Source organism: Caretta caretta, chromosome 3 (genome assembly GCF_965140235.1).
Source record: "Caretta caretta isolate rCarCar2 chromosome 3, rCarCar1.hap1, whole genome shotgun sequence".
NCBI lineage: Eukaryota > Metazoa > Chordata > Testudines > Cheloniidae > Caretta > Caretta caretta.
The window spans coordinates 141,243,205-141,266,695 of record NC_134208.1 but is presented as its reverse complement, the minus strand read 5'-3'; the positions used below and the strand labels follow the sequence as shown (position 1 = coordinate 141,266,695).

Sequence of the window (23,491 nt, the reverse complement as noted above, 5' to 3'; positions counted from 1 at the left end):
CATGAGGGCTTTCAAAGCTGCAGATGATAGCTCTGGATATTCTTCTCACACAGAAATCCAGAAGTTAGCAAGAGGTTGTTCAGAAAATCTCAGTATCAATGTCTTATCACAGGAAAGGTCCATTAATGTTTCCTTCACTGTAAGTGACATAACAGCACTTGCAGCCGCATCTGCATTAAAGGGATTTCTAATCCACACCTCTGTTTTCTGATCCTTTTCAAGGAAGTACTCTCAAAACTGCAGTTTAAGACTTTTCAGGTTTCAGCTCAAGTTATGAAATAGGTTTCAGCTCAAGTTATGACAAGGCATTTTCATCCAAAAAGTCATCCAGTAAACAAAATACTTCAAAACTGTGACTGTTCATGTGAGACTACCACAAGGAAAGTTTCTTGATCCAACTTTCTATTTTCTCAATGAGAGAAAAGACAGAAGCGTCTCATACTTGAAGTGAGGTATTCAAAACATTTAGATGTTAAAAAATGTCTGCCAGGTAAGCTAGCAAAGCAGTCAGTTGGTATCTGCAAACTTTTCGTCCAGTGCGGAATTTTTGTCTGAAAGAAAAATTCTCACTTCTTCTCTGAGCTGAAACAAATGATTAAGAACCTTTCCCCAAGACAATTTTACTCCTGGTGGAATTCTGCGCCATTGCGCATGCGCAGAATTTTCCCCCTGCAGATTTCTTTGCTTTCCTGCAAAAAAATGACTCTCTGACAGGGAATCCACAAGAGAGGTCATGCAACCATGCCCAGCAGTATGTTTTGGGTGCCCAGGGCAGCCGGCAGAGAGGTAAATCAATGTGGGGCAGGAGGTGGGATTGGGGAACACCTGGCTGATGCCTCTTACCCTCTGCCGCTAGTGCAGGCTAGTCTGAGGAAGACAGGACTTCCTCTTCCCCTGCATGGCATCCGGGGCTGGGTCAGACACAGCAAAAGATGCCTCAAGGGCTTTCTCATTTCCTTTTGCTGACATTCTCAGTACTGTTTTCTGGCCCTTTAGCACTCCCAGCTTTCCCTAAAAAAAGTCAAGTGGTTTTGTTTGAAGAGAACTGTGCCATGTCTGCAAGTGCCACAACATTTTAGACAGTTTTAAGCTCTCCTTTGCCAGAATTTCGCCACATACCACACGCTGTGGCCATGGATCTTCCTGAAAACCAGTCCATGTAAATCCATATTCCAAATATTTTGGATTGTATTTGCAGTTTCTTGGCTTTTAACTGCTGTTTGAATCCTCATCTGCCCTTCTTTTGCTGCAAGTCGCAGTTGACTTCTCTTCAGTCACCCCCGTTTCCTTCACATTTCTTCAGAAAACAGTCCATTGTTAAAATTACATCTACAGCGACTTTTCAAAATGGTTTCAACAGAACACATGCTGAGAAGGGCTGCCAACTAAACACAGGTGCCTGAGTGCAGGAAGTACCTCCGTACAGAAACTGGTGCAGGGGGCCTGTAGCGGGTGGAAAGCAGGGCAATTGCAGGACCGCAGGCATGGGGCGATGCCAAACTAAAGTGCTTGGGCTTGAAGTCCTGCTCAGGGGGCCTTAGGCGCAGGCTTCAACCCTGAGGCCTCTGCAGAGCTGTGGGCTGGGTCTTCAGCTGCCTCTGGATATGCGGGCTGGCTGGGGCTTCAGCCCTCAACCCCCAGTGGAGCTTCAGTCCCCAGCTGCCCACGGAGCAGCGGGTTGGCTGGGGCTTCAGTCCTAGCCTCCCTTCCCCTGGACCTCCTGGCGACCCCATCAAAAATGGGAACCCACACTTTGAGAACCCTTGGTCTGGGCTTTTTTTGCCATCTGGAGGGGGACCCATTCATGAGGCCAACAAACATCTTCTCCCCTGTCCTCTTTTCTTGAAGGTTTGCCAGACACTCGGCTACTGATAATGTCTTTCTCGGTAGGCCATTCCATGCCAGGTGCTAGCAGAACAGAGAATCCGTACAAATATTTACTGTACTAATATTAGCCATCATGCTAACAATTATAAAATGTTACTTCTCTCAAAATGTTCACAATCTTAGAATTCCATTAGTTTACACTGTTCCTAGTCTGGGGTGCACTTGGAGATGGTAACATTTTTTAAAGTTATTTTACCTTGAATGGGCTACCCTTTAAATTACGTCTGTAAAATTTTTTGGGGGAGGGAGAGTGTGGGATTCTCAAGGGATAGAGTAGTAATTTCATGTAATTTCAGGCTGTTCTTAAAGGATATTACCATGAGGCCTGTTCCCAAGATGTAGAGAAGGGTCCTGTTCAGAAAGACAAAGAGAGAATCAGAAAGATACACAGCATTGTGGCTTGCTGGGATGGTGCTCCTGAACTGGACTGGACTGGAAAACTGGACTGGAAGGAAAACGCTACCTATGTGGATGGCCCTAGGAAGACACAATATTGTGTATCTTTCTTGAACTAATCTTGAATTTTTGCCTGAAATTCTCATTTATAATACTGGTTGATCAGCACAAGAGCACTGCAAAATAAATTGAATTTTGCAGCTGTTATGCATGCCCTGTAACGTTTTTAATAATGCAATGTACTGCAACAAATGAGTACTCGGTAAACAGTTAAGGTGCCTTTTTTTACACCTGCAACCTCAAATGTCTTATAGTATTTGCAATGTGAAATGCCTAAAAGAAACGCTGTAACCTCAAGTGGCCAAGTGAGTACTTGTACGGAAATTTTAAAATCTGAAAAGGTCAGGGCAATGACCAAACTGTGATCTTAAGTGCATAATCTATTGATATATTTTCTTTTCTTTTTGTTACGATAAAATTGATTCAGTTGCAGTGTATTTGCCTTCGATTTTTTTTTCTGCTCAATGGCTGCCATCTTGTGCAGTGTTGTGTGGGTTGGGGAGGCAGATGAAGAATAGGGATCAGGAACATCAAGTAGTATGGGGAGGTGCGGTGAGGAATAATTCATTTAGCTTTGTTGGCATGGGTTTAAATGTTTTTTTTGGCGGAAAAGGGCTTTTAGACCTTTAATTTTCTGGCTTGGGTGAAGATGAGCAAGTGGAGGACTAAGGATGTGGCGCAGGGAGAGATGCTTTTGCTCTCTACTTTAACAGCGTCTGCCAGACATGGGAGCATACAGCTGGTACCTGAAAGAAAAGTTTCCAGATACATCTAAATAGCACATAATACTTAGTGGATGAGATCCCCTCTGCAGTATGGTTGCTCTGATTTGAGGGGAGAGAAGGTATGTTTCCAGCTGGGTCTCTTTGTGGCTGTAAAGTGTGCTGAAGAGATTATTATTAATTTAATTTATATGCATTGCAGTAGCACCTAGGAGTACTTGTCATGGATCAGGACCCCATTGTGCTAGGTACAAACACAGAGTAAAAAGATGTTATCCTGGGGAACTTCCTCCTGGTCAGCTTTCCAAAGATAACTGCTTTTATTGCACGCTGTGGCCAAACTAGCCAAAATATCATGGTTTTGTGGAGGCCTCTTGGGCAAAAAATCCAGTCCAGCACCTTGAAGTATTCACAAGTACTGGGAACATTGGGAGCAGTTTCCACGGTACGCATCCGATGAAGTGAGCTGTAGCTCACGAAAGCTCATGCTCAAATAAATTGGTTAGTCTCTAAGGTGCCACAAGTACTCCTTTTCTTTTTGCGAATACAGACTAACACGGCTGTTACTCTGAAACCTGGGAACATTACTGGAAGTCTTGTTTTTGTCTCTTGCGTTTTTGTAATTTGCTGCAATTCATTGGTAGAGGGGGAATATCCGGTCAAGATGACTTCACAGCGCTGGAGAGCACATAGATAATCTGACAGACCAACTGATAGAGCTCTGTGTGGATACAAAGTTTTGTATCCACGTCCAATGCACAATCCACAAAAATGGTCTGCAGATATCCATGGATTTGCATGGGTCTACCAATTGACATGTGAAGCAGTACAGTATGCGATAGCATTGGGAGGAGTACCTGATGTGGTATAGTTTACTCAAAATGGGAATGATGTAAACTTATGGTGGAATAACTCGTTCTGAAATAGTTATATTGCTTCCATAGTGGATTAGTTATAGTGGGATAAGACACAAGATAAATTGAAAAAACACTATTTGTTTTGTTTGGAACAGAAGACTCGCAGGATATGGAGGGGGCAAAACAGATTCAGGGGACAGGAGGAATACAAAGCACGGAACTGGGTTCAGGGAATTGGGGGAGCTAATTTAATAACTTACTGAAATCAACTATTAACTTAAAAAGTGACACCGTTTTACAGGAGAATGAGATGTATCCATCTCTTAGGCCAGGTTTACACTAGAAACTTCTGCTGGTATAGTAATATTAGTTAGGGGTGTACTTTTTTTGATGATGTTTTATGTTAGTAGAAATCCTAGTATAGACACACTTATGCTCGTGTAAAAGCACTTTTGCTAATATAACTCATTTGACTTGGGGAACTGGTATAAAGTATATCAACAGAAGCTCTTTTTTTGCTCACATAAGCTTCGTCCACACTAGGATTGTTTGCCAGTATAGTTATATTGGCAGACCTTGTCTAGTGTACACCTGGCCTTGGTTTCAACAGTTCTTAAATATGTTATTCATGCTTTAGTTTGTGTATGTATCTAAAAACAATCTTACTTTAAAATGTCAAGACTATTTCAGCCATGAGTTACTCCGACACAGTCTAATAGCTGCTCTATAGTAAACAGAGTTGGGTGAATATCACAACAAAAGTTAATGAATAACCACACACATTTTAAATGAATTAATTGAGCTACAGTATATAAAACAAGACTGAACCCCTCCATCCCCCAAAACTCACAGCTCTTTGTCTCATCTCTTGTAATTCTAGATGCTTCAAAAAGACTGATACAAAATAAAGATATAATTCCACCTAAGAATCCACTACAAGTTTCATTTTGATATTGTACTCTTTCTACATATGTCAATTGAAAATCTGTTTCAGAGGGAAAATTATGTAAGTGAGGGAAGCGGAGCATCCTCTCTCTTTCATGTCAGTGGAAGGTATTCATGTAAGGAGTGCAGAATAGAACATTTGAGTTTAGATTTCCCATGCTGATTTTTGAAAAGAATTATACCCTAAAGAAGCAGTTAATCTCTCTCAAAGGTCCTTAAACTAGACATTTAAACAGTAGCTTCTTTGATTGGAAAATTGTATAACCTTGCAATTTCAGTTATGTAGTTTGAGAATAAATTGACCCACGCTGCCTAGGATAATATACTTGCACAAACATAAAGAGAATGAGTTAGTTAATTGGCACTAAGTAAATCATAAACAAAAATAAAATAGTAGAAAATAAGTTGATACTATGTATAACGTGTAGAAATTGATGTTTCTGTCCAAAAGTAGAAGTTATTTCAAAAGTTAGAATTGAGGGATCATATATCAAATTGTTGTCATTTTCAGAGTTCTATTGTAAATGCCTGAAAAAGGAATTTGAAGAGGCCTAGCATTGCTGAGCAAACAAACTGTTGGAAAAGTAATTTGGTCTGTTTCATAATGAACACTTAAAATATTTGACTTTCCCCTCTATAATATATGAAATAGAAGAAGTAGTGGTTGTAGATACTTGACTAAGTGAGTGCAAGTGGTGGCCTTAGTATAAAACTATATGGGAAATAGGACAGATCCCATTATATCAGTATTAACTGTCTATACCTTTTTCAAGGCTGCTGTCTGTGTTTTATTTTATGTATATATGCTAGAATTTTGGAAACATCTATTGTGTGTACTCTTTTTAAGTACTGGAAATATAGAGATTGTTCTCATCTCCACCAGGGCGTGAAATTTTCATTTATAATTCAGGAAATTATTTTAAGAAACCAAAACAGAAATAAAATTTGAAGAATTTGTTTCTCCTATTTACATATCATGTAATGAAGATTTTATACCAGGTGCTGTTTTTCCTCACTGTCATACTTTTAAGGAAGAGAATGCATTGTGGTCTGCATTTCCCAATCTAAGTTTATGAAAGTAGTCCAGACAGTTAGACCTCAGGTAGACCTTTTAGTCTCCGGCTTGTCAGATGACAGGGACAGCACTCTTAATTGGCATTCAGATCACAGACAGCCACTGGGCTTAATGCATAACCAAGTACTGCTTTAGGATTTAGACAAAGCCACACTGGCAAAACATCCCAGTTGTCAGCGTAGCTGACTGTTTCCTAAAGAACTATTACATAATGGAGAGACTGAGTAGCGCTTTAGGAAGCTACATTTTTTTAGCTAAAAGTGTTGTTGTTTTTTTTAAGCCTCTAATTTGTGAAAAGAAACCTTTTTTTCCCTGATGAGCTCATTCATTGTTTCCTGGTTCTTTTTAACTTCTCAAGGTCATAAATGTAGTTCGCTATTTTATGTGATGACTACAGATGTAATCTGAAACTATAACTGTTTTATGGCAAGAGAGAAAGGGACAGAAAGTGTGTGTGTGTGTGTGTGTATGTGTTTTGGAATCTTAACACTGACAGATGTTTACTGCTTTTGTTAGAGGTCAGCTTTTTGTATTTCAGCTGTTTTGTTGTCTTAAATTAAGACAGTAGGGCTAAGTTGGAAATCAGCTGTTCAATTAAAATTATAAATTACAAAAGTTAAAAAAAAACACTTTCTCCTTTAGGTATAACTAACAATGCCTTAGAAATCAAAAATTCAAATTTTGCTTTAAAATCTTATTGTAATTTTCTAGTTTTACAACCCTTGTCCTCATGCTAGTTCCCATGCAGATTGAGAGGGTTTGACACTTCCTGGTACTTTCTGTTCTCAGGCAGCACCAGGGTGACATCATACTCATGCACTGCCCTGAAAGCCACATAAGAACAGGATATAAGGAGAGCAACTGTTTCACTCTGAATTAGAGAAGTGAATGTGAGTACCACAAAGGCTGCTTAAAAGATTTGTTGTACTTCATTTACAGCGACACAGGGGACTCTAATCTCCATTACAATGCATTTTCTTTGCTCCGGATATTCTGGCATAAGCAATTTCATTTAATCAGCCTTAGTGATAAATGTATAAGATTGTTTAATTGTATCATAACCTTGTTTAACACATTTTAAAAAGTTTATTTTGTGATTTAAATATTCTTGTGTACTACACGCCCCTCCTTCCCCCTCCCCCTCGATACTTCCAGCCACTAGTCATTGCTAAGGTTAAGATTTTGTCACTGTTATTACTAGTAAAGGTCATGGGCAATAAACAGAAATTCATGGAAGCCCATGACCCGTCCCTGACTTCTACTAAAAATAACGGTGGCAAAATGGGCTGATGGGGGAATGAGAGCCCAAACCCTGCTGCGGGAGCAGGCAGTGGGCTGAGAGGGTAGGGAGGGGGAAGAGTCCAGCACCTGTGCTGCTGTGGCTGACAGCTTTGGGGTCCCCCCTTGCGCTCAAAGCAGCTCAGAGCTACAGGGCTGGCAGCTGGGAGTCCCGGGTCCCCCCCAGTGGCTGAGATCTCCGGGGTCTCCCTGCCAGCTGACCACTTCAGCCCTGCTGCCCTGGGGCTGAAGCAGAAAATGTCATGGAAGTCTCTGGAAGTCACGGAATCTGTGACCTCCATGATCTAATCTTAGCCTTAGTCATTGCTATCTGTAAAACAAACCACTAGATTGGTTTCACCCAGACTGCTCTAGACACTCTTCAAAGTGTATGCATGAACATAGGATGGCTCTCTCCAGGTATATTATTTTTTGTCGTGGAGGGGAAGAAGGAAAATATGGGGCACCTCTTGCAAGACACAAGAGTTTTGAGACAGGTACCTTTGCTGTCAGGGGCACATACTCCCAACCACCAGATACAGGATTTTAGGGGAGCTGCAGATACAAGATTTGGAAAAAGAAAAGGAGTACTTGTGGCACCTTAGATAACAAATAAGAGGTATCTCTTCAGTACTAAAATTCCCCTCTCTTCCTGGGGGAAAACCCTACAGGTGACAGCAGTCAGGTCTGGATCATTCCTGTATTATGTCGCTGTAAGTCATGTTTTATATGCATATTAATAGAAAAATGTAAAATGGCCTTTAGAACATTGGTCTGGTATATTTATTTTACCTGTGCTGTGGCCTTCTCCGCAGCTATCCAACTTATCCCTATAAAAAAACACACATTTCATCAGAGCTCAACAAAAAATCGTAAAAATCTAAATACAATGTTCATGGGAGAGGGATTCTAAATGTCTTGTTTTTAAAAACAATAACATTTGCGTTGACAGACTCTGTAAAATAATAATCAGTCTTACGTTAAATTTATGTTAATTTCTTTTTGCCTGGGGCCTTCTTTGTTTCCTTTGGTTAGTTTTTCATTGTCTGGTTTATTTTAAACTTCATCTATTTCAATACATTTTGTTGGGAATGCTTTCATACTGATCTTGCAAAGACTTAGGCACGTGTTTATGCACGGTAAGTAGTCCCATTGTAGCCAACTGAAGCATATGTATAGGTCTCTGTAGAACTTAACCTTGTAATTATCTAACAATATTCTCAAAGTATTTGATGTTTCTTTACTGGTGTACTGCAAAGAAAATTGTTAGCTGTACACTTTTTTGCTCCTCCTTACCTTTATTTCCAACACAAAAAGATTTGTGGGTTTTTTGTTAGGTTTTTTTTTTTAAAGCATTAGGAATACCATGATCTAACTTCCTCTTTTTTTTTTTTTTTTTTTTTTTTTGCTGCAGGACTCTGAAGAGCGGGAGGTGGTGCTCATATATGAATAAGCCACAGAAAAGTTGAAGCCCATGTTTCAGTCCAATGTAATATCACCTTCCCAATCATTCCACTCCAGTTTTCTAGAGTCCTTCAGCAAAAAAGAGGGGCGGCAGATCCTGACGTTTCTAATGAAAAGAAACAAGAACAACATTTTTTTTTTTGTGCGAGTTTGTGTGGGATCTTTTATAATGCGTGAAACAGAAAAGGGAGAATCTTTTTTTCTTTTGCAATTCACTATTAAACATCTCAACTCTGATGCATTTTACAATGAAGTAACTGAGATAGAGAAGTTGTGACTCACTCGGGATTACAAGGTGTGAGAGAGTTGGGAATATAAACCTGGAGGAGTCCTCCTACCTCTTGACAAGTACTCCTTTCCACAGAACATTGAGATCTTAAGGTACCATAGGCCACCATTTCCTAACTTTTGAGTACTTAACTTCGCAACCTCAGTAACATTCTTTTGATGTAGTTTTTTGTGTCTAATTTCTTTGCTTTTTAAAAAAGCAAACTGAAAAACAAAAACTCATGTTGACAATCAGCTGGGTCATCAACAAGGTTCAATGCTTTAGATTGATCTATGAACCTATGCCACTTGAACTAATGGAGTAACTGATATCAGTAGTAGATTTTCATCCTCCATGTGGATTAGCACTAGAGGGTAATGAGAGAGACACTTGTCCAGTGGTTTACATAGCAGAGGAATGGTGAGACTCAGGAATCTTGGATTTTATTTTAGGCTGTGGAGGGGAGTGTTCTCTAGATGGGTACAGACTCTTCTGCCCATTCCCTTCTGCTTTCCTCTTCTGGCCAGTCCCCTCCAGTCTATTCCTGTCCCAGTCCTGTCTCTTCTCCACTGTGTCTCCAGTTCTGAGCTCCACTCCTCAGGTTTCTCATCTGAGTCCCCTTGCACAGACAGTCCTAGTCTCCCTCCTGGTCTTGCTGTCCAAGTCCCTATCTCCACAACTGGTCCCAGTTCCTTCCCCCCGGTTCCTTGTCTGATCTATCTCTCCCCTTTCTCCCATTGAATCCTAGTCTTCCTCTTGGGGCTGCTCATCCAACCACAGCCTCCCCCCCCCCCAAAAGAAAAAAGAAAAAACAACCCAAAACCCCTCAACCCTGTTCTCTGACTCTTTTGCCCCAGTCTCTTTGCCCAGCTAGTCTTATTTCTCCCCCATGCAGTCCAGGTCCTTATCAGATCAATCTCCTTTCCCCCCACTCCCATTCTGTTCCCTACCACTCTTGTCTTGCTAACCACTAGGTTAAAATGGTGTGTGGTGTTTCTAAGACAGATAACAAAAGGAGGTGACAGACTTGCAAATATTCGCTAGGAAGGAAGATCAGCTTTAGGTACCTCATTTCTGTCACTGTTTAGGCCTCATGCGACCAAAGGAATGATGATCTGAGAATTTTGCAATCTTTTTCCTCTGAAGAAGAGGTGAAAAGCATAGTTTAGAGACATTAGTTTCCTTACCCAGACAGTCTGAGTCTCCCCCTCCCTTGTCCAGTCTCAATGTCCTGCTCAACCCCAAGCAGACTGATTCCCAGTCACCTCTTTTCACCCTTGCCCCCAGTTCCAGTCTCATTGCCTAGACAATCGAGTATATCTTCCCCTGGCCCCGCAAGTCCCAGTCTCACCAGATTCATCCCACTCCTTTCTCTCCCACCAGGTCTGGCTACTGTCCCCGCTGCATTTGAATCAGGCTGCTTCCTCCACCACATGGCTTTGGTACAAGCGAGAAGGGTTGGGTTGGTTATTGAGAGCACAAGAGAGAGAGTCTCCATGCTCTTGGTTCTAGCACATGGAATCACTCTAACCTGGAGCAGGTATTCCAGGGAAAGTTTGGCTTTGCCCATGTTATTTTGGTACATGCTCAGTTACTGTGTGGGGATAGTGCATGTAGTCCAGTCAGCATTAGAAGCTGTGAGAGGGTTGAGCATGCTCAGTGAGGACAAAGTTCAGAGATTTCAGCTGTTAAGCTCAGCAAGTCTTTACTGAGCATGTGTGAACTGCAGTCTTTCAAAGACTGAGATGGGTGAACTTGAGTGTCTGGTATTAAGTGAGGATATTGATATAACAGGCATCACAGAAACTTGATGGATTGATGATAATGGGACACAGTCATACCAGGGTGTCACAGAGTCACCGGGTGATGCTCTGGAACTACTCCATACGAAGCCAGTCAGGACTCTGGGGGAGCCTCTTCTCTGCGAGCAGACTGTCTCCAGGGCAAGAAGCTTACACAGCTTCTTGGGACTGACCTCGGAGTATTCAGCATCCCCTTCCACACCGTGTTCTTCCCACAGCGGGTCCGCACAGTGGAAGCCAGTGGGTCCTGAACCTCAATTCTGCAGTCAAACTTGACTCTCAGCCAGCCAGTAAAACAGAAGGTTTATTAGATGACAGGAACATGGTCTAAAACAGAGCTTGTGGGTACAGAGAACAGGACCCCTCAGTCAGGTCCGTCCCGGGGGGCAGGGAGGCCAGAGCCCCATCTGGGCCTCCCTCCATTTCCCCAGCCAGCTCCAACTGAGACTCTCCAGCCCCTCCTCTGGCCTTTGTGTCTCTCCCGGGCCAGGAGGCCACCTGATCTCTTTGTTCTCCAACACCTTCAGTTGGCACCTTTGCAGAGGGGGGGCCCAGGCCATCAGTTGCCAGGAGACAAGGTGTCTGCCATTCTCTGTGCAGACACCATCACACTGGCCCTCTAAGGCTCTGCAATAATCACACATCTTATCCTAGCACCTAGATACTTAAGAAAGGCATAGGGGAAACTGAGGTACCCACACAATATTTAGAGAAAACATTAAGAACATTCCCACTTCATCACACAGGGTACAAAATATATAGGAATGATAGAGTAGGTCGTGCTGGTAGGGGAGTGGCACTATATGTGAAAGAGAGCATGGAGTTTTTAAATACAGTTAAAATCGATAGCAGTAGGAATATACAATTGACCACCTGACCAGGCTAGTGCTTGTGAAATGCTCTGGGAGATTAGAGAGGCTATAAGAATAGAAAACTCAAAAATAATGGTTCCTATATTGACTGGATACATGTCGCCTCAGGACGGGATGCTGAGATAAAGTTTTTAGACACCATTAATGACTGCTTCTTAGAACAGCAATTCCTGGAACCCATAAGGAGAGGCGGCAATTCTTGATTTTGTCCTAAGTGGAGCACAGGGTCTGGTCAAAGAAGTGAATATAGCTGAATTGCTTGGTAATAATGACCATAATGTAATTAAATTTAACATTGTGGAAAAATACCAGAGAAGCCCACCACAGTAGCATTTAACTTCAGAAAGGGGAGCTACACAAAAATGAGAAAGCTAGTTCAACAGAAATTAAAAGGTACAGTCACAAGAGAGAAATGCAGGCAAGCTGCATTGAAACTTTATAAAACACTGAAATAAATTGCCTAGGGAGGTTGTGGAATCTCCATTATTGGAGATTTTTAAGAGCAGGTTAGACAAACATCTGTCAGGGATGGTCTGGATAATACTTAGTCCTGCCATGGGTGCAGGGGCCTGGTCTAGAAGATGACCTCTCGAGGTTCCTTCCAGTCCTATGATTCTATGAAAAACCCCATAAAATAGAGGGTCAAACTAAATACATAGTACTCATTAAAACAACATAGTAAGAGGACCAAAATAGTGCCACCAAGCTAAACAACAGAGAAAAAAAAGTGGTTAGAGGCAAAAAGGCATCTTTTAAAAATGGGAAGTCAAATCCTATTAAGGAAAATAGAAAGGAGCGTAAACTCTGGCAAGTCAAGTGTAAAAGTATAGTTAGGCAAAAAATATAAATAAATAAATTTGAAGAGCAACTAACAAAAGTCATACAGTACTAACAGTAAATTTTTTTTTAAAATACATCAGAAGTAGGAAACCTCCCAAACTACCAATGGGGCCACTGGATAATTGAGGTGCTAAAGGAGCACTGAAGGAAGACCAGACTATTGTGGAGAAGCTAAATGAATTCTTTGCTTCAGTCTTCACTGCAGAGGATTTGAGGGAGAGTCCCACACCTGAGCTGTTCTTTTTAGGTGACACATCTGAAGATTTAGGAACAAATTGATTTATTGAACAGTAAATAAATAACCAGGACCAGATGGTATTCACTCAAGAGTTCTGGAGGAACTCAAATGTGAAATTGCAGAACTACTAACTGTGGTATTTAACCTATTGCTTAAATCAGCTTCTGTTGTAGATGACTGGAGGATAGTGTGACAGGGTCGGGCCAGATGGTTATAGGAGAGTAATAGAAAGCAGATATATTAGCCCCAGGCTAAGTAGGTCCCTTTTCCCTGGGTAAGGTAACAGGGAAGGTTCCAGAACAATCAGGAACCTTCTGGAGACGATTAAGACAGGCTGATTAGAACACCTGCAGCCAATCAAGAAGCTGCTAGAATCAATTAAGGCAGGCTAATCAGGGCACCTGGGTTTTAAAAAGGAGCTCACTTCAGTTTGTGGTGTGCGTGTGAGGAGCTGGGAGCAAGAGGCACTAGGAGCTGAGAGTGAGAACGCGGACTGTTGGAGGACTGAGGTGTACAAGCATTATCCGACATCGGGAGGAAGGTCCGGTGGTGAGGATAAAGAAGGTGTTGGGAGGAGGCCATGGGGAAGTAGCCCAGGGAGTTGTAGCTGTTGCACAGCAGTTCCAGGAGGCACTCTAGACAGCTGCATTCCACAGGGCCCTGGGCTGGAACCCGGAGTAGAGGGCGGGCCTGGGTTCCCCCCAAATCCTCCCAGCTCCTGGTCAGACACAGGAGGAGTTGACCTGGACTGTGGGTTCACAAAAATGGCCAAGCTGAGGGCTGCCGTGAAGCTCCAAGACGAGCAAATCCGCCAATAAGCGCGAGACCCACCAAGGTAGAGCAGGAACTTTGTCACAATAGCTAATTTGACACCAATTTTTAAAAAAGGTTCCAGAGGTGATCCTTCTAATTACAGGCCAGTAAGCCTAACTTCAGTACCCAGCAAACTATAGGAAAGAACAGAATTACTAGACACAAAATGAACACAGTTTGTTGGAGAAGAGTCATCCCTACGTTTGTAAAGGGAAATCAGGCCTTACCAATCTATTAGAATTCTTTGTGGGGGTCAACAAACATATGGACAAGAGCGATCCCGTGCAGGGGGTCAACAAACATATGGACAAGAGCGATCCTGTGCATATAGTGTACTTGGGCTTAAGAAAACCTTTGACAAGGTTTATCACCAAAGGCTCCTGAGCAAAGTATGCAGTCATGGGGTAAAAAGGAAGTTCCTCTCATGGATCAGTAACTGTATAAAGGACAGGAAACAAAGGGTAGGACTAAGTGGTCAATTTTCATAATGGAGAGAGATAAATAGTGGTGTCACTCAAGGATCTGTACTAGGACAAATGCTGTTCAATATGTTAATAAATGACCCTGAAAAAAGGTAAAAAGTGAGGTTGGAAAATTTGCAGAGGATTCAAAATTACTCAAGATAGTTAAGTCCAAAGCCGACTGTGAAGAGTTATAAAGGGATCTCACAAAAGTGAGTGAGCAACAAAATGGCTGATGAAATTAATTGTTGATAAATGCGAAGTAATGCATGTTGGAAAACATAATCCCAACTATACATATAAAATGATGGGGTCTAAATTAGATACCACTCAAGAAAGATTTTGGAGTCATTGTGGATCTCTGAAAACATCTGCTCAAAGTGCAGCAGCATTCAAAAAAGCTAACAACATTAGCTTTCCAATCACTAGGGAAGGGATAGATAATAAGACAGAAAATATCTTAATGCCACTATATTAATCCATGATACGCTCACAATTTGATTACTGTGTCCAGTTTTGGTCACCCTGTATCAAAAAAGATATATTGGAAAAGGTACAGAGAAGGGGAACAAATATGATTAGGGGTATGATTGTGATTGGGAACTTGGGAGGGAAGTGATCATGATCTGATAGAATTAAAGATCCTATGGAAAGGAAGGCATGAGAAAAAGCAAAACAAGGACACTGAAATCTGCCTTTCTGAAGTCCAACCAGCTCAGAGAAATAGTAGGGAAGGTCTCATGGAAAGACCAATTAGGAAGAAAAGAAGTCGAAGGGAGCTGGCAGTTCCTAAAAGATGCAATACTAGAGGCTCAACATCAAGCTATTTCAATGCAGAGGAAAGATAAGTAGAGCCACAGGAGACAATATGGCTGCCCAAGGAGCTTTTTAGCTGTCTAAAAATCAAAAGGAATACATAAAGGAAATGGAAGGAGGGGCATGTCACCAAGAAAGTATACATGGGAATAGTGCGAGTGTGTAGGGAGAAAATCAGTAAAGCAAAGGCAAAGAATTAGTTTTATAGCTGGCAATGAATGTTGGAGACAACAAGAAGGGGTTCTTCAATTATGTCAGCCAAAAAAGAAAGATCAAGAATGGTGTGGGTCTGCCACTCAATAGAGAAAGGTGATCTGGTAACGGAAGATGATAGGAAGACAGAGCTGCACAATGCCTACTTTGCTTCAGTCTTCTCTCAGAAAATAACATGACCAGAAAACTAGCAAAGTTACCATAGATGACAAAGGGGAGGGGATGCAGATTGGGATAAGTAAAGAACACATCAGCGATCTTCTGACCAATTTGAATGAATTCAAGTCAGCGGGGCCTGATGCTGTTCACCTGAAGGAATTAGCTGAAGAAATCTTGGAGACACTGGCAATAATATTTGAAAACTCATGGATGACTGCAGAGATCCTGGAAGACTGGAGAAGGGCTAATGTAAGGCCCGTCTTTAAAAGGGCAAAAAGGAGGAGCTGGGGAACTATAGACCAGTCAGCATGACTCTGATACCAGGGAAGCTATGAGAGCGATATATAAAACATTCAATTCGCGAATACCTGGAGGATGAAGGGGTGATCACTAGCAGCCACCATGGGTTTACCAAGAACAAATCATGCCAAACCAGCTTGATTTCCTTCTTTGACAGGGTAACTAGTTTGGGGGATAGGAGGAATGCGGTGGACATAATATACCTGGACTTCAGCAATGCTTTTGACATAGTCCCACATGACATTCTGTTAAGTAAACTGGAGAAATGCGGGCTGGGCAGAACTACTATTAAGTGGTTACGTAATTGGTTAAACAACCGCAAAGAGTAACTATTGGAATGATGTCAGATTGGAGGGAGATCTCAAGTCGGGTTCCACAAGCATTTGTTCTTGTCCAGTGTTGTTTAACATCTTTATTAATGACTCGGATGTAGGAATAGAGAGCATACTGATCAGATTTGCAGATGACACCACCACGCTGGGTGGTGGGGGAAAAAGGGAGGGTTGCCAACACTTTGGAGGATAGAGCTAAAATTCAGAGGGCTCTTGTTAAATTGGAGAACTGGGCTATACACAACAAAATGAAATTCAACAAAGACAAATGTAAGGTGCTACACTTAGGGAAGAAATATCCAAATGCACAAATACAGAATAGGGGATAACTGGCTTGGCAGCAATCCCGCTGAGAAAGATCTGGAAGTAGTGGTGAATCACAACCTCAACAAGAGTCAACAATTCGATTGCTGTTGCCAAATTAAATAAATAAAGATGCAATTTTAGGTTGCATTAATAGTCATGGGAAGTGATAGTACCACTCTACTTGGTGCTGGGTAGGCCTCAGCTGGAGTACTGTGTCCAATTTTGGTCACCAATCTATAGAAAGGATGTAGAGAAACTGGAAAGGATCCAGAGGTGAGTGACAAAGATGATCAAAGGGATGGAATGTAAGCCACATGAGTAAAGGCTGAAGGAACTGGTATGTTTTGGTTGGAAAAGAGGAGATTAAATGGGAGACATGACACTGGTTTTCAAATACTTGAAATACTTCAAATAATGCCATAAAAAAGGAGAGCAGTTGTTCTCTCTTGCCACAGAGGGCAGGACAAGAGGCAATGTCAAACTATAGCATAGCAGATTTAGAATAAATCTCAAGTAAAACTTCCTAACTGTAAGAACAGTGGAACAGACTGCCTAGAGAGTTTATGGAAACTCCTTCACTAGAGGTTTTCTAAAGGAGGCTGGATAGCCCTCTGTCGTGGATGATTTAAATAGAACAAATCCTGCATCTTGGCAGTGGGTTAGAGTAGCATCAGTGGGTTCTCAATTAGGGGTACGCATACCCCTGGGGTATGCAGAGGTCTTCCAGGGGATACCTCAACTCATCTAGATATTTGCCTAGTTTTACAACAGGCTACATAAAAAGCCCTAGCGAAGTTAGTACAAACTAAAATTTCATAGGTTTCAGAGTAGCAGCCGTGTTAGTCTGTATTCGCAAAAAGAAAAGGAGTACTTGTGGCACCTTAGAGACTAACCAATTTATTTGAGCATGAGCTTTTGTGAGCTACAGCTCACTTCATCGGAATGCAGACTGAATGCATCTGATGAAGTGAGCTGTAGCTTATGAAAGTTTATGCTCAAATAAATATGTGTTAGTCTCTAATATGCCACAAGTACTCCTAAAATTTCATATGACTTATTTTTACTGCTCTATATACTAGAAGCTGAAAGGTAAGTACAGTATTTATATTCCAATTGATTTATTTTATAATTATATGGTAAAATGAGAGAGTAAGCAATTTTTCAGTAATAGTGTGCTGTGACACTTTTTTGTCTTTTTATGTCTGATTTTTTTTGTAAGCAAGTAGTTTTTAAGTGAGGTGAAACTTATGGGTATATAAGACAAATCAGACTCTCATAAGGGGTATGCTTGTCTGGAAAGATTGAGAGCCACTGGAGCAGATGATCCTTATGGTTCCTTCTAACCCTATGATTCTCCTACCCATTGTCTGTAACACTAGGTGTGAGGCACTTTTTATTTTTAAAAAAATGCTTTTGTCTTTTCATTTCCAGGACAGATTAATGATGATATAAAAGGAAATCCTGACCACCAACAGCTTACTGTGTTTATAGTGTTATCATTTTGCAGTTGCCCTTGTTTTCCTATTCATAACAATGAGTGTCATGCTTGTGACTGAACGCTGATGGGCATGTTAAACCATTTCATGCAAAGCATCTTGTTACTACTGGGAATGCTTTAATGGTAAGTATGAACTTGCTGAGGATGGTAGTCTCAAAACAAGGGTTTGGAACTTTGGTTTTACTTTGAGATTACAGATTGCAGCCAACACAATACTGAACAGGTAGGGGTGGGGGGGAACAAAGTGCAGGAAAACACCTAATTATAGTAATTGCAGCTGGTTTCAAAGTACTTCTAACAGTTTGTGCATAATGCTTACTTGAAAGCATCAAATCGGTGCTAGTTGTGAAACAGAACACCTGTTTGTTGTTGAGCATGTGTTTATGCAGATGATTGTTGTTGTCAAAGCACCTTGATGTAGAGTAGTCCTGTTTACATTTACATTCTCCCCAAAGGATTAACAGTGTTCTCTCAATAAATTTGCAGCCTATTCTCCTCTCAAAGGCTGCTGTTTGGAGGGTGGTGTGAACGAGGCAACAAGTGCTTGCTAATCACTTGAATATACATAATTAGCGACAGTCTGGTGCACCGGAGTCTTTGTACAACGATAACAATGCTGATTGGCAGTAGCAGATAACAATAGTTGTGGCATGATGCTATTTGTTGAATATTTGAAGGTGTTTTTTCTTTTATATTTTCAGTGGGTTTTTTGAGTTAATTATGCTTGTACTGTGGAAATCTTTATCTACTACATTGTGTTAATGTCCAATGTGTTAAAGATGGGTCACATGATTTGATTTAATCCAAAGAATAAGGTCTTGAAATCTTTGGTAAAGCACTATACAGCTTTTGAGGCTCAGTTGGATTCACTGTTACCTAATTATTTTATATTTTTACATGACTGTGGGCAGAAATACCAAAACGGCATGCTAAAAGGCATTTTAAACAATTTTTTTGGACTAATAGGCAGAAGGTTCTATTGGAGTTCTGCAGAGATCAGATCTAGACTCAACACTATTTAACATTTGTATAAATGATCTGGATGTAAATATAAAATCTCTTCTGGCCTTAAAAGTCTATGAATTGGTGAATAAATCTTCCTAAGTGTCTTGTCTAATTTTGTATACTGAAAAGGTTCAGAATAGTAACCAAACTTGGATATTTGTCAGAATCTGAACTGAATTTCTGAACGCTTAGTGTTTTGTCTAGGAGTTAATCAAAATAATACCTTTTGAATGAAACATTAAAAATCAAGGTCCCATTTGTCCTTCACCTTTAATAAGTCATGGTACTAAAAATAAATAATTATTAGTTAAAGTAACACCGTATCAATTTAAAGTCTTAGAGCCCTGACATTTCCGAGGTTATTAGCCAATCCTTTGCACTGAGTTCAGCACTCTACGGTCTCTATACCCTCAACACTCTGCCTCCCATATACTCCATACATTCTTTGGATGGGCAATTTGATCTTTCCTCCAAACCCAGGCATTTAAAGGAAAGTACAGTGTCTGCACACCCCACTCTTCTTGCTGGATATGTTTTATGGGACAACAGTGCCGTGTTAGCACCTGTGCAACCACAGACTTGCCGAAAGAGAGGCTGAATGAAGACGTCAGGCAGATCACTGTAAATTGTGTTGTCTTGAGTTCATCTCCTCTTATATTCATATGGCTTGTGTCAAGATCAGATGAGTGTAATGTGGGCCTTGCTGGTAGCAGTAGACAGTGGATGAGAAGCCTGGGCAGCAAGAGGAGACATGGAGGAAGTGTTTGTTTACTACTTTTAAAAAATGGGGCTGGGAATCAGTGAGCTTATGTCCCTTGCCAGCATCAAACCACCCTGCCCTCAGGAGAGAAACTGTAGGATACTTCAGGATCCTAATTCCAGCAAGTCATGACAGGACACACATTCAACTTTTCTTCAGAGCTTACTTAATGAAAATTTATACATATTCTTTGGGGTATATATTTTGTCCACATTCTTTTATATTGTAAAATCCAATATAATTTTCAGTGATATAACCATACCATTGATTTTATGTATGTATGACAACTGCTATGAATTTTGGTCCTTTTTAGACACGTTTTGGAGAGCATCACTGCATATTTGAGCTTTTTCTGTAATACCTATTTTACCTAAATTTCATATCAGTGCATTTCCACTAGTGGTAGCAATAGCGGGTGGGAGTGCTGATCGAGAGAGGCTGCTGGCATTTTAGCAATCATGATGTCCAGCTCTTCTCCAAGCAGGGCTAGATGTGAGGGTGGTTAAAACACAGATGTTTAGCCTACGGTTGTGCTCTCACCATTGTTCCCACCAGTGACTCTGTGCCAGTTGTAGCAATAGAGGGAAATTAAACTAGTAGTAATAGTTTCCTTATTTAACTGTAACTCGTAACTGAAAAATATTCTGTTGTGTGTTTAAAAGGTTTTTTTACTTTCCTGTTTGTTGTATTCCAAAAATACTCCTGTTCCTTTTGCAGATACAGACTAACACGGCTGCTACTCTGAAACCTGTCATTTAACTACTGTGAGTTTCTTAGCACTGCCATTAACAGTTTGGCACATGATTATCTTGTCATTGTTAATGAGTGAAATTAGTAGTTAAATTATTTTTAATTAAGATATTTAATTAGTCACACTAGATTATTTTTATATAATGTAAAATTCCAAAAATATTTTTATAAACATAAGGGAACAGGTAAGATTTAATTAAAAATGACAGAGCCCATCAAGTAATGGGTTGTGATCTTGGCAAGAGTGAGTTTGCCTTGTTCTTATGGCTGAGTGATGTAACAAGAAAAGAGATCCTAATTTTTTTCCAGTATTTAAAATAACCATATTAGGCACCACCATCTGACTTTTAAACAATACAGTATATCTAAAAATATGGGTTTCAGAGTAGCAGCCGTGTTAGTCTGTATTCACAAAAAGAAAAGGAGTACTTGTGGCACCTTAGAGACTAGCACATTTATTTGAGCATAAGCTTTCGTGAGCTTATGATGAAGTGAGCTGTAGCTCACGAAAGCTTATGCTCAAATAAATTTGTTAGTCTCGAAGGTGCCACAAGTACTCCTTTTCTTTTTAAATATATGGGTAGATCATTCTTGGTTTCTAGCTCTTTGCACTGTGAGATGAGTACCAGTGACCATTTGAATCTAATTGTACAGGTTGCCTAAGAAAAGTAGATGACCGTGATAAAGGAGCAAATAACAGAATTTTTAGTGCCGAGACAAAGAAAATAATTCCCAATAATAATTAGCTGAAGGTTTGTTTTTTTTTAAATAAACTCAGTACATCTTCAGCTCTCAATATACCTTCACTTGTATATCAGAACTTGCAAGTCTAATATGCTTTATGCATAATCTCTTTTATTATAAAATAGAATTAACATGAAAGTTTAACCTGGAATGTAATTAAGAGATGCCAGAAGGCTGGTGATAACTTTACATTGGAAAAATCAAATAAATGTATTATGAATGAATGAAAACTTCAAGTAGTATGATAAAATAAAAAATTTGCAACAATGAGAACTGTGCAACTCAAGTCATATATGGAACAGAGGCACAGAACTGGCTTGTAGTTTTAACTAGATGAAAATTTCCACTTTTTTTCAAGAGCCAGCATATATTTTTGTCCACCAAAAGTCCAGCAATAAGCAGGAAGGATAAGCAAAGTATACTATATTTCCAGTTTGTCCCACAGGAGTATTTGATTCTACTAAACATTGGTCTGCTTCATTAATGAAGGACATGTACAATGCATATAAAACTATTGTAGAGTTTGTGACAGGGTCGGGCCAGATGGCTACAGGAGAGTGATAGAAGGCAGATATATTAGCCCCAGGTTGAGTAGGTCCCTTTTCCCTGGGTAAGGTAACAGGGAAGGTTCCAGAACAATCAGGAACTTTCTGGAAACAATTAAGACAGGCTGATTAGAACACCTGCAGCCAATCAAGAAGCTGCTAGAATCAATTAAGGCAGGCTAATCAGGGCACCTGAGTTTAAAAAGGACCTCACTTCAGTTTGCGGCGCGTGTGTGAGGAGCTGGGAGCAAGAGGCACTAGAGCTGAGAGTGAGAAGGCATACTGCTGGAGAACTGAGGAGTACAAGCATTATCCGACATCGGGAGGAAGGTCCGGTGGTGAGGATAAAGAAGGTGTTGGGAGAAGGCCATGGGGAAGTAGCCCAGGGAGTTGTAGCTGTCACACAGCTTTTCCAGGAGGCACTCTAGACAGCTGCTTTCCACAGGGCCCTGGGTTGGAACCCGGAGTAGAGGGCAGGCCCGGGTTCCCCCCAAACCTCCCAACTCCTGATCAGGCACAGGAGGAGTCGACCTGGACTGTGGGTTCACATAAACGGCCAAACTGAGGGCTGCCGTGAATCTCCGAGGTGAGCAAATCCACCAATAAGCGCAAGACCCACCAAGGTAGAGGAGGAACTTTGTCACAAGTTCCATACTATCAGGTGGTAGTGGAAAGATGAAAATTAGTTAAAGGATGTCCAAGTGAGACCAGCCATTCCAATGGAATACTCTCCTGTGTACTTCAATTTGAAGGGATGGGAAGCAGTTGGCTTGACAGTAGTAATTGACGGAAAAAAAGTGGTTGTTAAACAACCTCCAGATAAGAGCAGTCAGACTAGTTTTTCTGCATTTTCACCACAAGCTCAAAAATGCCTAAATAGAGATGCAGTTGGACATGGTGACTATTCTTTCACATATAAACTCTGAAACTTCCCTAGGTTTCAGTAGGCTGCAGCATTCTCTCCTTGGCTTCTCTGGCACTCTTCCTTGGTACAGACTCTTTGTTATTCCTTCATGCAAATACAGCAGCTAATACAAATGGTCCCAGGCGTCCAGGACCAATATGCACCCCACCCTCCCTGTCTCCCCAGTGACTTAAGCACATTCTTTCCCAGAGGTCCAGTCTTGTGGGCTTTCTAGATATACAAGTTACCTCTTAAGAACATAAGAATGGCCATACTGGGTCAGACCAAAGGTCCATCCAGCCCAATATCCTGTCTACCAACAGTGGCCAATGCCAGGTGCCCCAGAGGGAGTGAACCTAACAGGTAATGATCAAGTGATCTCTCTTCTGCCATCCATCTCCACTCTCTGACAAACAGAGGCTAGGGACACCATTCCTTACCCATCCTGGCTAATAGCCATTAATGGACTTAACTTCCACGAATGTATCCAGTTCTCTTTTATACCCTGTTATAGTCCTCTTCAAGGACATGTGAAGGTTAAAAGCAAACAGACACACAGACTTTGTAATAGTTTCCAAAACCAGTATACCTCTTTACTTTAGGTATCACTAAAGACATACGGATCCAGACAAAAAAATAAAAAAACCTTACACACATCTTCTTGCTTCAGTTTCCTCATAAATCTGGAGCTTTCTCTGGGCTTACATCAGACTCCTTTGAGCAGTATAGGATCCCTCTTCCTGCACATGACTTCTCTTCAGAATCATGGAATCTCTCTCTCTCCTTCCCCCTCCCCTCACCCCCTTTTGCTGTGCCCACAGTAATAAAATACTTCCCCCACTATGAAATCCTTCCTTACTGTTGCCAAAGCTGTGTGTCTGTCTGTGATTCTCCCTGACTCTCACAGTCTCTGCGCTTTTAAAGGCTACAACAACTTGTTTATTTGTCCTCCTGTTTGGGGATTTTCCACTCTTCAAACCCCAACGCCTGCAGAGAAGTTGGGGAAAACTTTTTTCCTAGGATGCAATTGCTCTTTTGTCTTCCCTAGGTAAGAACTAATTCAGGAGCTGATAGTCCAGTAATTGGCTTATTCATGGATAGATGGTCGACACTGCCCCCTCCATTTTCCTAGCACAGGGAGGATGAGGCAGTACCCAGTAAAAGATAGTCAAAAGACATAC

General features: G+C 41.1%; 1 protein-coding gene across 9 annotated transcripts in view; it reads left to right on the top strand.

Moving 5' to 3' along the window:
* Positions 1 to 23,491, top strand: part of AKT3 (AKT serine/threonine kinase 3) — a 265,359-nt gene that overhangs the window by 81,902 nt on the left and 159,966 nt on the right. The window contains exon 3 of one of the 9 annotated variants that reach the window (XM_075126960.1): positions 17,536 to 17,725. The exons of 6 other annotated variants lie outside the window; for them this stretch is intronic. The gene's annotated coding sequence lies outside the window, so the exon portion shown is untranslated. Of the gene's footprint in view, positions 1 to 9,042; positions 9,066 to 17,535; positions 17,726 to 23,491 lie in introns of those variants that run through there. 2 more of the 9 variants (XM_048843735.2, XM_075126956.1) reach the window with 2 other exon arrangements.